Consider the following 10,425-nt stretch of genomic DNA (forward strand, 5'->3'; position numbering starts at 1 on the left):
ATATTCTTACAGGTTGTCTTGTTCTGGCACACTATTTTACAAATCTAGCGGCAGTTAAAATTGACTTAAGAGTTGCATTTTTTTTTTTTTTCATGTCTATGTCTGCAGTCCCCTGAAAGACATTACCGCAAGCATAGCCTGTTAACATGGAACATTTACTGTGCATGTTCAAATATAGCACAGCTAGCTAATGTAATGTACATTGTATTTCATTAGTCAGATACGACTGTTGTCGAATTTCAGAAGGCAGATTCGTCAGTGTATACAATTTCGCACAAACCTTGCAGCAGTTAATTCATATAGCCGTTACAGTTTTTCCTTCTAGCTAACGTTTCTTGGTTGCGAAAGCTGCTTGGTGGGCATGCAAACTTCGCTAAAAACACGTGGTGCTCTGCTTTGGCTGGATATTATTTCACATATCATTTTTAAAAGTGACGATTGGACAACTAATGTCAATAGCTATCTGTCGTGCTTGCTTGGTTATAACTGCAGATGCATAACTAACAGTCTTACTTCAATTGACCTTCGCCTGCAAGCTAGCTCAGATGTCAAGTTGGACTCCGCAAATAAAAGAGATCCTCCAACCGTTTCGTGAAGTACTTATACTCAAATTCATCACACGATTCAAAATCTCCGATTCAAGCATTGGCGAAAGTGCCAATGAAATCGCGTTTTTCTCGATCGGAAGGCGCTCCGCTGATTGACTCCATTCAGATTTGTCGCCGTGATTTCTGATGACGCACCAGCTAAGCGCGCAATTTGAAATGTACCAGCTATTTTTTTACCTTTATTTAACCAGGTAAGCCAGTTGAGAACAAGTTCTCATTTACAACTGCGACCTGGCCAAGATAAAGCAAAGCAGTGCGATAAAAACAACAACACAGAGTTACATATGGGGTAAAACAAAACATAAAGTCAAAAATACAACAGAAAATATATATACAGTGTGTGCAAATGTAGCAAGTTATGGAGGTAAGGAAATAAATAGGCTATAGTGCAAAATAATTACAATTAGTATTAACACCGGAATGATAGATGTGCAAGAGATGATGTGCAAATAGAGATACTGGGGTGCAAATGAACAAAATAAATAACAATATAGGGATGAGGTAGTTGGGTGGGCTAATTTCAGATGGGCTGTGTACAGGTGCAGTGAACGGTAAGGTGCTCTGACAACTGATGCTTAAAGTTAGTGAGGGAGATAAGAGTCTCCAGCTTCAGAGATGTTGCAATTCGTTCCAGTCATTGGCAGCAGAGAACTGGAAGGAATGGTGGCCAAAGGAGGTGTTGGCTTTGGGGATGACCAGTGAGATATACCTGCTGGAGCGCATACTACGGGTGGGTGTTGCTATGGTGACTAATGAGCTAAGATAAGGCGGGGATTTGCCTAGCAGTGATTTATAGATGGCCTGGAGCCAGTGGGTTTGGCGACGAATATGTAGTGAGGACCAGCCAACAAGAGCGTACAGGTCACAGTGGTGGGTAGTGTATGGGGCTTTGGTGACAAAACGAATGGCACTGTGATAGACTACATCCAATTTGCTGAGTAGAGTGTTGGAGGCTATTTTGTAAATGACATCGCCGAAGTCAAGTCACTATCTAGCCGTGAATCTAGCGGAGTGAATATTTGTCAATTAGCTACTTAATTAATTTAACTTGCTTCTAAATTGCTCGTATTTGTATTGTTAGAAAATTGGAAATTGGCTGTTCAGTACACCATGGATGTTGGTTCACATTTACAGTAAGTTCCGTATATAGTTAGCCAGCTAGCTACGCGTTAGTTAACTGTTGTTTTCCCCACCCAACTAATTATTGCTAGTAAGCTAACTTCTTAACTAAATAATGTCGATTTCCCCCCCAAAAATGTGTGAATAATATTACATTTTATAGTTCTAGATGTTTCTTTGATACAGCTTAATACTTAGATTTACATGGCATAATCTTGTCGTTCATGCAAAAAGTTAGCTAGCTGCAAGCTAGTTTAGCTGTCAAGCGCGGAGTCCTTTAATAGAAGAGACGGCCTGAGTTTTAAACAAATGTGTTGGTTTTACAGGAGTTTTGAGCAAAGTTTAAACAACTATTATGGAGACGACCCCCTCGATCCATGGGACAGGTAACTTGTGCAAGCATTGTATATCATCATCAAAGGGGGCCACCAACAAAAAGTAAACATTAAAGAGTTATTCATCTGCCATTGATTGGATATTTTCACATGCAAATCGCACTTGGTTTGAGAGCAACATAACTGATTTTTTTTTTATCGAAGTACTGATGAAGCAGGCAAGCAAGCAAGTGATTGTGATTAGTCCTCTATGTTTTTTGGCCAGCTTGAATTTGTTGGTGTGTAACTCTTTACCATACATTTACACTTTCAGGTTTATAGAATGTCTAGAGAAGAGATTACCTGCTGAAGACTCCAAAGGGATGTCTCTTGTGCTAGATCGTCTAGTACAAAGATTTCTCCAAGAAGAGCGATACACCAATGACATCCGATAGGTAAACTACCGCATGAAATGTGCAAGTTAGTACAATGAGCCCATCAAACTATACAGCCACATATACAGTAAGGGCATTGGCACCAGAGCTGCAGTCCTCTATGTGGCGTGGGCTCAACAGTTTGAGCAGCAGGGCCTGCTTCAACAGGCTGACACGGCGTACCAGAGAGCCATGGAGAACCAAGCTAAGCCAGCTGACACTGTCCACAGGTGACTTGAAGTATTGTGTTTACCTTTCCATGTTGATGTTTCCATTGTTGATACATTTTAATGTATTCAAAGGCTATTCCAAACCAGGACTTCTGGAAGTGGGACAGGGGCTTCAGGTGAGACTGTTTTTGTGTGTATTTCTTCCTTCTGGACTGGTTCTTTGGCTGTGGAATTCATAAAAAGAAACTAATTTTTCCACTATCTAACCTGTGTTTATGAAAACAAAAGCTGTACAGAATCTTCTTCAGAATTCCAACTTGGTAAATCAGCTGCAATCCCACAGAGAGCCCAGCCCACAGTGCAAGGTGAGTAACTAACATTTTTTGTAGTTTCAAAATTTGTATACATTGGTTAATGGCCATTTCTCATGTGTTGTTCATAAAAAGTGATCAATATTTCTTTTTTTTGCCACAGGACCACAAACGTCTTTCCCAACTCCCTACAGACAGAACCGTTCGCATGTAAGTCATTAGACAGAATACCAATAATTGTTCTTGTCCCTTCATTAATATTTTAGGAACGTTACATTATATTCCCTCTAATGAAATTACTCTCCCATAGAATCTCCCGGTCTGAAAATGTGGTGGTAAATAAACCCAATCAAGGTCCGGTTGTGTGCCTGCAGACAGTGTCGATGTACCGTACGGAAGACCTCGTCTGCGATGGGTCTGAACTATGCTTCGAGGAGGTCAGAGCCAGACGATACTTTGAGACGCAAGCAAGAGGAGAAACAGAGAGTTTGGTAGGATCAAATGACTTCTTAACCCAGCGCTGTTCCATCGCACTCCTCTAAAAGAGTAGAAATGCAAGGATGGATTTTACAGTGTAGTCAAGGACATCAATATGAACTGGCCACATGACATCCTTTACAGACACCCTTCATCTAAATCAAATGCATTAACAGCTGGTTGCATAACGTACTACCACAGGGCTAATTGTGGGTTTTGACCAACGTTTTCTTTGTGTTCTGTAACCAGAGGAACGTCAGAGGTTGGTTAGAGAGCAGGAGAAGGAGGTAATGAAGATGAACCGGATGCTGGAGGAGCTGGAGAGCAACCTCTGTGTGAGCTCTACAGGCCAGGGAAGCTCAGACAGTGCTCTACCAGTGCAGCAGGTGAGAGAAAACGCATTGCCTTTTTATCTTTAGTCGTTTCTGTTATAGTTTCCCTAGTACCCTTTTTTTTTAAACGTTGGTATGCACTTCTGTTTCAGGCACCCTGCACACCTGCAACAGGTCTGAATCCTGAGTTCCTCCAACATTCCTTTAGGCACCCTCCACTCTCGAGCAACCTCGGCATCAAACCCACTCCAGGCTTGAGACTGAACAGTGGACAGTACCCCAGACAAGGCATGGTAAGGGAACCTGAGGCACACCTTCAGTGTGAACGTCTCAGGGCTCCCATCACAGACACTCTGTGCTCACAGAGATCCATTTCCCCATCTGGACAGTTGGAGGAGGTAAACACCTCCTATAGACGTTCCCTCCACATGCCAGAAGCAGCAATGGGTCACTTGCGTCAATGTACAAAAGCTCCAAAACCATTTGCAGTCACTCCCCAGGCATATTCTCTGCAAGCTCCAACCAGAACAAAACCCTAAGCCTTTCGGATTGTCATTTGGATCGGCCTCACAGACGCCAGCAGCCTACAGATCTGACGTGCAGCTCGGTGGAGTTCCACGTCAGGGTGGCCACTCCCATCTCAGCAGCATTTTCCAGCAGCACAACGGCAGGGATCATCAGTAAGTTCTAATGAGTCATCATGTCCCGAGATTGGTCCTGGTTTTCAGATGTGTAATTGTTCACAACCAGACTTAATTACATCTCTTAAACCGCTGCTGAGTCAGGGTGAAACGCCTCAGAGATTAAGCTGATTTAATTTGTTTCTAATTAATTCGCCGTTTATCATCTCCAAGCTAATCTTTTTTTTTTTTTTTTTTCAGTGAGGTGTCTGTCAGTGAAGCTCCTGAGTCTGAGGTGAAATTAGATGGTGAGTAAAGGATCGTAACCTGGGCCTGTTATCCCCCTCATTGGAATCCGTATGGGAATTAAAAGATTGTTTAATCACACCGTCCCTCACTCGCTCCTATTCTCTCTGGCAGTGTCACAGGGAGGGACTGGAAACCTGTCCCATATCACTCCTAAAACTTATCTGGGACTGGTGCAAGCCACCCCGTCCAGGGTGCTCCCGTCCCCCACAGTCAACACACGGGAGGCACTTGGTGATAAATGCATGCATTTATTTGTGACTCAGTCATAAACCATGTTGTGTTTACATGTTGGTGATTTAGATGTCTAAAATGCAGGGGGGGGAAACATTGTGTGGTGCTATCTTCTACACCCAATCACTTTTTTAGTGGAGATATTCTATGGTAAAGACGGTACAACCAATGGAGTCCTTAGTATCTCACCTCTCTTTACCCTCACCTCCAGATACTATCATGGACATGTTCCAGGCTCCAACCCTCCTGCAGGAGGACCAGTTCCTTAGCATGTCAATGCATCCGCATCAGGCGGAGAAGAGCTTTGATGCTGGATACCAGAGAATGGGTAATTCAATTCCCATCTTATTGGAACTTCTCAAAACCTTTGTTTAAGAGGTAAAAGCAAACAACAAACAATAAAAGTGACACATAATGGCGGGTCGCCCTTTTTGATTTTACATACAGTGGTTAAATGGTTTTTCTATTATTTATAATTTTTTTGTGTTATGTTATGGAGGCGCTGCTTGGTTCAGCGAGCCCCCCAGTGCAGTCCCTTTCGCCATCTTTCAGGATGAGAATGACATAAAGGAGAACTGCAGGTGAAGCATTGCATTTATTCACCTGCATCTCTTTTTCTTTGCCATCTCTTTCATTCTCAAAGTACATTTATAAACAATGCATTGTGCTTCTCCTGCTCCATTTAGTGCTGCTACGGTGGACAATGCAAAGCCACCAAGGGAAATCCCTGTATCTAAACCAGAGAAACAAAATGTAAGTGCACGATTACATGGTGACATACCCATGTTCATTCAACAAGGACTCAATGTTGATGATGGTTGGGTTATTTTAAGTTGAGTACACAATGCAAACCTTTATTGTTTCCTCTGTGTGTGTGTGTTTTTTAAATCAGGAATCTCCGTCGGAATTGATACCAGATGAGAGCACTATGTGGGGAGCGCGATACAACTCCCTGGCCGCCTGCCCTAACAGCACCAGAGACTTTGCCCTGTCAGCTCACCTGGTCTCCACGCCCTTCCAAAACAAAGCTCCTTACTCCTGGGACTTTGCGCCGGACCAAGGTAGCCCTCTGTCTGAGCTCATACAGGATGAAACCAACTGGTACCATAGGGCTCTGGTCAAAAGTAGTGCACTATATAGGGAATAGGGTGCCATTTAGGATGCTACCATAGGCTGTTCAGAAATCAAATGCCCTCACCTGGCAAAACGTTTCTGTAGTTCAGAACAACAATGTGGTCTAGAGCAAGTACTTGACCTATTTTGTCTGTTTCTTTCTCCCTCTAGAAAATGATCACCCCAGAGGCTTTGGTGGTCCGGAAGAAGGCCCTTTACTACGACAGCCCACAAAACTCAGGTACTTACCGGTAACCCCCTATTGTAGACTACCGGTAACTGCAGTGTACTGAATATGTTCACGTTGTTTGTTGGTCCACGTTTTTGAGGTGTAGTCGAGAGTGTGTGGGTCAAACCAATGCAGTTGCCTCCATGGCGGTGATAATGACTTCCTCCGTCAGCCCTATCATAGAGCAGAGCCCACCTGATGGGCTACCTGAGACAGGCGCTGAGTGCTTTATGAGGGCACAGGGCTTTGCTGAGCAGGGCACCATTGTGGGAGAAGGACTAGCCCAGGCCCAGGCCCAGCGAAGCCTGGCTACCTGCTCCGTGACTGAGGTGCAGCATCATGCCCCGGCCGCACTGTCCTTCAGAGACCAGACTGCCCCCCTGGCCCATACTGAGGTGGCAATGGCCAAAAGCCCTCCTTCCAAGGCCTCGAAGCCAGACTGGGATGTCTATGTGAGCCCAGAGCAGTCCTCAAAGCCAGCTTGTCCTCTCCCACAGTGTGACCCTGTGGCAGAGGCATTCCTTTCAAAGAGCCAGATCTATGCCCTCAAGTCCAACTTTGATGTCCCAACTTGTCCAGAGAAGGCCCCAACGCCTGCCTTCGATATCCCAATGAGTCTGGAGTGTGCACCCAAGTCAGACTGGTTAGTGGTCAAAAGCCAAGAGGTTGTGGTTGAACCCGACCTGGACTTGGATGCCTTCATGAGTCCCCGTCAGGGTCAGAGAACAGTCTGCATCCCTCTGGAGACCATGGACATCCCCATGAGTCCAGAACCACCAACGTTTGGCTTAGATGTTACCATGAGTCCATTCCAGTCGTCATCAAAGTTCAGAATGGATATTCCTTTTAGTCCAGCTCCAGAGGTGAGGTACGGCGTGGATATTCCTATGAGCCCAGACCAAGGTTCAAAGGTGAACATGGATGTGCCCATGAGTCCAACAGCTCAAGGGGCAGCAGCTGTAGAGCTGAGCTGTAGAGCTGGTCTCCAACCCCTGGGATGAGGAGCTGATTTCCTCCCTGCTCTCCAAGCTGTCCACGCCACTCACCTCCCAGCCTAACTTAATCACCTGGCAGTGCAAAGTCCCCAGCATCGCACCCAAGATGACCATCAAGATGGGTAAGAAAGTCTATCTTTGTGTGTTTTACAGGCAGTGACATAAAAAAAACAATTTGATGACCATCCACAGGTGAAGGTTCCTTACGGGTTGACTGTGTACTCGGACAGGGTGCCTTTGCCACAGTCTACCAGGCAACTGACCTAAACACCTCAGAGAAGATGATTTTAAAGGTAAGATGGATCTTGACTTTATATTAATTTAAAACGGTTGAATCCCCTGACATTTCAATGAAATTAGTAGTAATTGTTTTGCCGCTGCCATTAGTAAGGCCAGAGAACATGGCAGGTTGATATGGAGCTGGCCCTCACAATTCTTGCACACTATTGGATGATTGATTGTCAATGCTTGTATGTGTCTTTCTTCATCTACAGGTGCAGAAACCAGCCAATCCGTGGGAGTTTTACATAAACTCTCAGCTGAATGCCCGGCTGCAGCCCAGCGTGCGCCACCTCTTCAATAACATCCACTCTGCCCACCTCTTCCAGAACGGCAGCGTGCTATTGGGCGAGCTCTACAACTGTGGCACCCTATTGGTGGGTAGTAACCCCTCTTCATCACCCACCAGGCTTTATCAATCAATTAAACATCAGGGCTACGTCCCAATTATATCTCCTTCTTCCCAAAGTGTGCAATGGTTCACTTCCATTCACTGATTTGAAAGGAAAGGACTGGTATAAGAAATATTGTGGAAACACCCTCTAGCCCATGCCTGCACCAATCCAATGCTTTTAGATTTGTGGGAAGTAGTGAACAAGTTTAGACTTCAGGAGAAAGGAGATCTTATTGTGATTCACCCAAGGACAGGCCACAGCAGAGCACTGAAAGGAGTCAAACATGTTTTATTGTTCCCCTCTAGCATGCTGTAAACCTGTACAAGAACCTTAGTGACAAGGTGATTCCCCAGCCTCTGGTGATGTACTTCACTGTCTGCATCCTGCACATGGTGGAACAGCTGCACAATATCCACATTGTTCACGCTGACATCAAACCAGACAACTTCCTGCTGGGAGAGAGGTAGGGATGGACTAGGGAGGTCCCTGAGTGTGTGTGTAAAGGAAACCTGTATCAAATCCTAAACTTAAAATGTTCAACTGTGTCATTTCAGTGAGAAATCTTTTTTATTTTGAGTATTCTCCCTCCAGGCATTTAGTAGTGGGTGGATGCAGTACTCTACCAGGGATTTCCAATGTCTCTTCTTAACGGTTTTAATTGTTTACCTGTTGTGCTTTAGGTTCCTGGAGAACAAGTCTTTTGACCAAGATAATCTGGATCATGGCCTTGCCCTAATTGACCTGGGTCAGAGCATTGACATCACTCTGTTCCCAAAGGGCACGGCTTTCAATGCCAAGTGTATGACCTCAGGCTTCCAGTGTACAGAAATGCAGAGTGGGAGACCATGGAACTACCAGGTAAAGAGTGTTTGTGTGCCTGTGTGCGTACTTGTGTCCTCTTGTTCTGATGGTGGATGTCCGATTAATACCTGTTGAGGATATTTGTGTTTTTAGACAGAGTACTTTGGAATAGCTGGAACAGTGTACTGCATGATTTTTGGAACGTACATGCAAGTAACACAGGAGGGTGGCGTGTGGAAGACAAAGTATTTAGAAGGTAACCCTTTAGTAGGAGTGGTTGTTGTTTTTTACACAATCCACAACTTGTATTTTTTGCTCTCAGTAACCCCTTGAATATATTTGTTTTGATTTTGAAAACATCTCCCCCACTCCACCCTAAATCTGTCCAGAATAGTTCAAATTCACACTACTTTCCCTTTCCCCTTGTCTCTCTCTCCTCCAGAAATCCCCACAGTGATCTGTGGACAGAGTTCTTCCACACTCTGCTGAATGTGCCTGACTGCAGCTCCCTGGCCTGCCTGCGCAGTAGACTGAGCACCGTGCTCCAACAGAACTACAGCAACAAGCTGCCATCGTTGAAGACCCGCCTGGTCATCCAGCTGATAGAGAGCAGGTCGGCACGGAGATAGAACTCCCTGAGAACCTTACTACTCCTGGGTCCTGTTCAGTAGGTATAACATTAAAGAAAGCGGTCTGAAACTGAGTGGAACGGGGAGATACTGTCTGGACTTTATTAACGACCCTAATGAACACGACCCTGGATGGATACTACTGCGATGTCTTACTTCTAGTCCATTTGTAAATACAAGATTGACCTTATCGGGTCCAGTCATTGTGATAACCTTTTATGCATTTTTAATGTTGTTTTAGTGATAACCTTTTGTCCATTTTTAAATAACATAAAATGTGAGGTTGGAGATATTATGATGTATTTTCATTTGTAAATAATTTAAAAAACCTTTTCAGTCTCGGAAGTGTAAATCATGGCCTCTAACTTCCTTTTGGCTCCAACATCATGCAGAAAGATGTCACTAGGTGTCACCCTTGTTCAAGAAGCTGAGCAACATGCTATAGTTCATGGATTTAGTGTGTAATTTTAAGGACAGTATTTAATATCTAGATATTAACACGGTGTATATAGTTGTGTACAGTAAACTGAGTACTTACCAGTAATTCCCTTGGGACTACAATGCAAGATAAATGAAGGCAAGGCAATTCTTTATTTGATGTTTCAGTACCTATTGCCAGCTGTTTCATGATAGTAGCTAGGTTAATGCACCAGCAGAATACAGCAATCAAAACATGCTTTTCATCCAGAACAACAGATCAAAACAAATTAAGGAAGTGATGTACGAAATGAGCACAAATACTAGACTGGATCCAAACGTAATTTTTCCCGTTGGAGCAATTCAGTTTCGAGTCATAACAAAGACTTAAAATGGAACCCGATGCTTCTGCTTGTCACTCGGCATTAAAGACATGGATTGGGTCAGACTAGCGTCCTGTCCAGCAGGTGTACTTATACATCAAGCTGCCTCACGATGCAGAAACAGGAGATTCTCAGGCTCCTGTCCTATGAGCTGTAATGGTTTGGACAAGTGGTGCATGCATATTTATTCACCCCCTTTGCTATGAAGCCCCTAAATAAGATATGGTGCAACCAGTTACCTTCAGAAGTCACATAATTA

General features: G+C 44.2%; 1 pseudogene across 1 annotated transcript; it reads left to right on the forward strand.

Annotated features, from left to right (window-relative positions):
• The first annotated feature begins 1,718 nt into the window (after positions 1-1,718).
• Positions 1,719-9,366, forward strand: LOC311108215 (mitotic checkpoint serine/threonine-protein kinase BUB1-like; annotated as a pseudogene). Its single transcript has 24 exons — positions 1,719-1,741; positions 2,054-2,113; positions 2,376-2,705; positions 2,778-2,835; positions 2,942-3,010; positions 3,120-3,166; positions 3,267-3,447; positions 3,683-3,819; positions 3,918-4,445; positions 4,647-4,693; positions 4,806-4,925; positions 5,137-5,253; positions 5,425-5,506; positions 5,612-5,678; positions 5,818-5,986; positions 6,210-6,279; positions 6,440-7,178; positions 7,246-7,384; positions 7,455-7,555; positions 7,757-7,918; positions 8,242-8,399; positions 8,617-8,794; positions 8,891-8,982; positions 9,180-9,366. The product of its transcript is annotated as a mitotic checkpoint serine/threonine-protein kinase BUB1-like (transcript).
• Positions 9,367-10,425: the final 1,059 nt, after the last annotated feature.

This window comes from Coregonus lavaretus, assembly GCF_964263955.1.
Source record: "Coregonus lavaretus genome assembly, chromosome: 33".
NCBI classification, from domain to species: Eukaryota; Metazoa; Chordata; class Actinopteri; order Salmoniformes; family Salmonidae; genus Coregonus; species Coregonus lavaretus.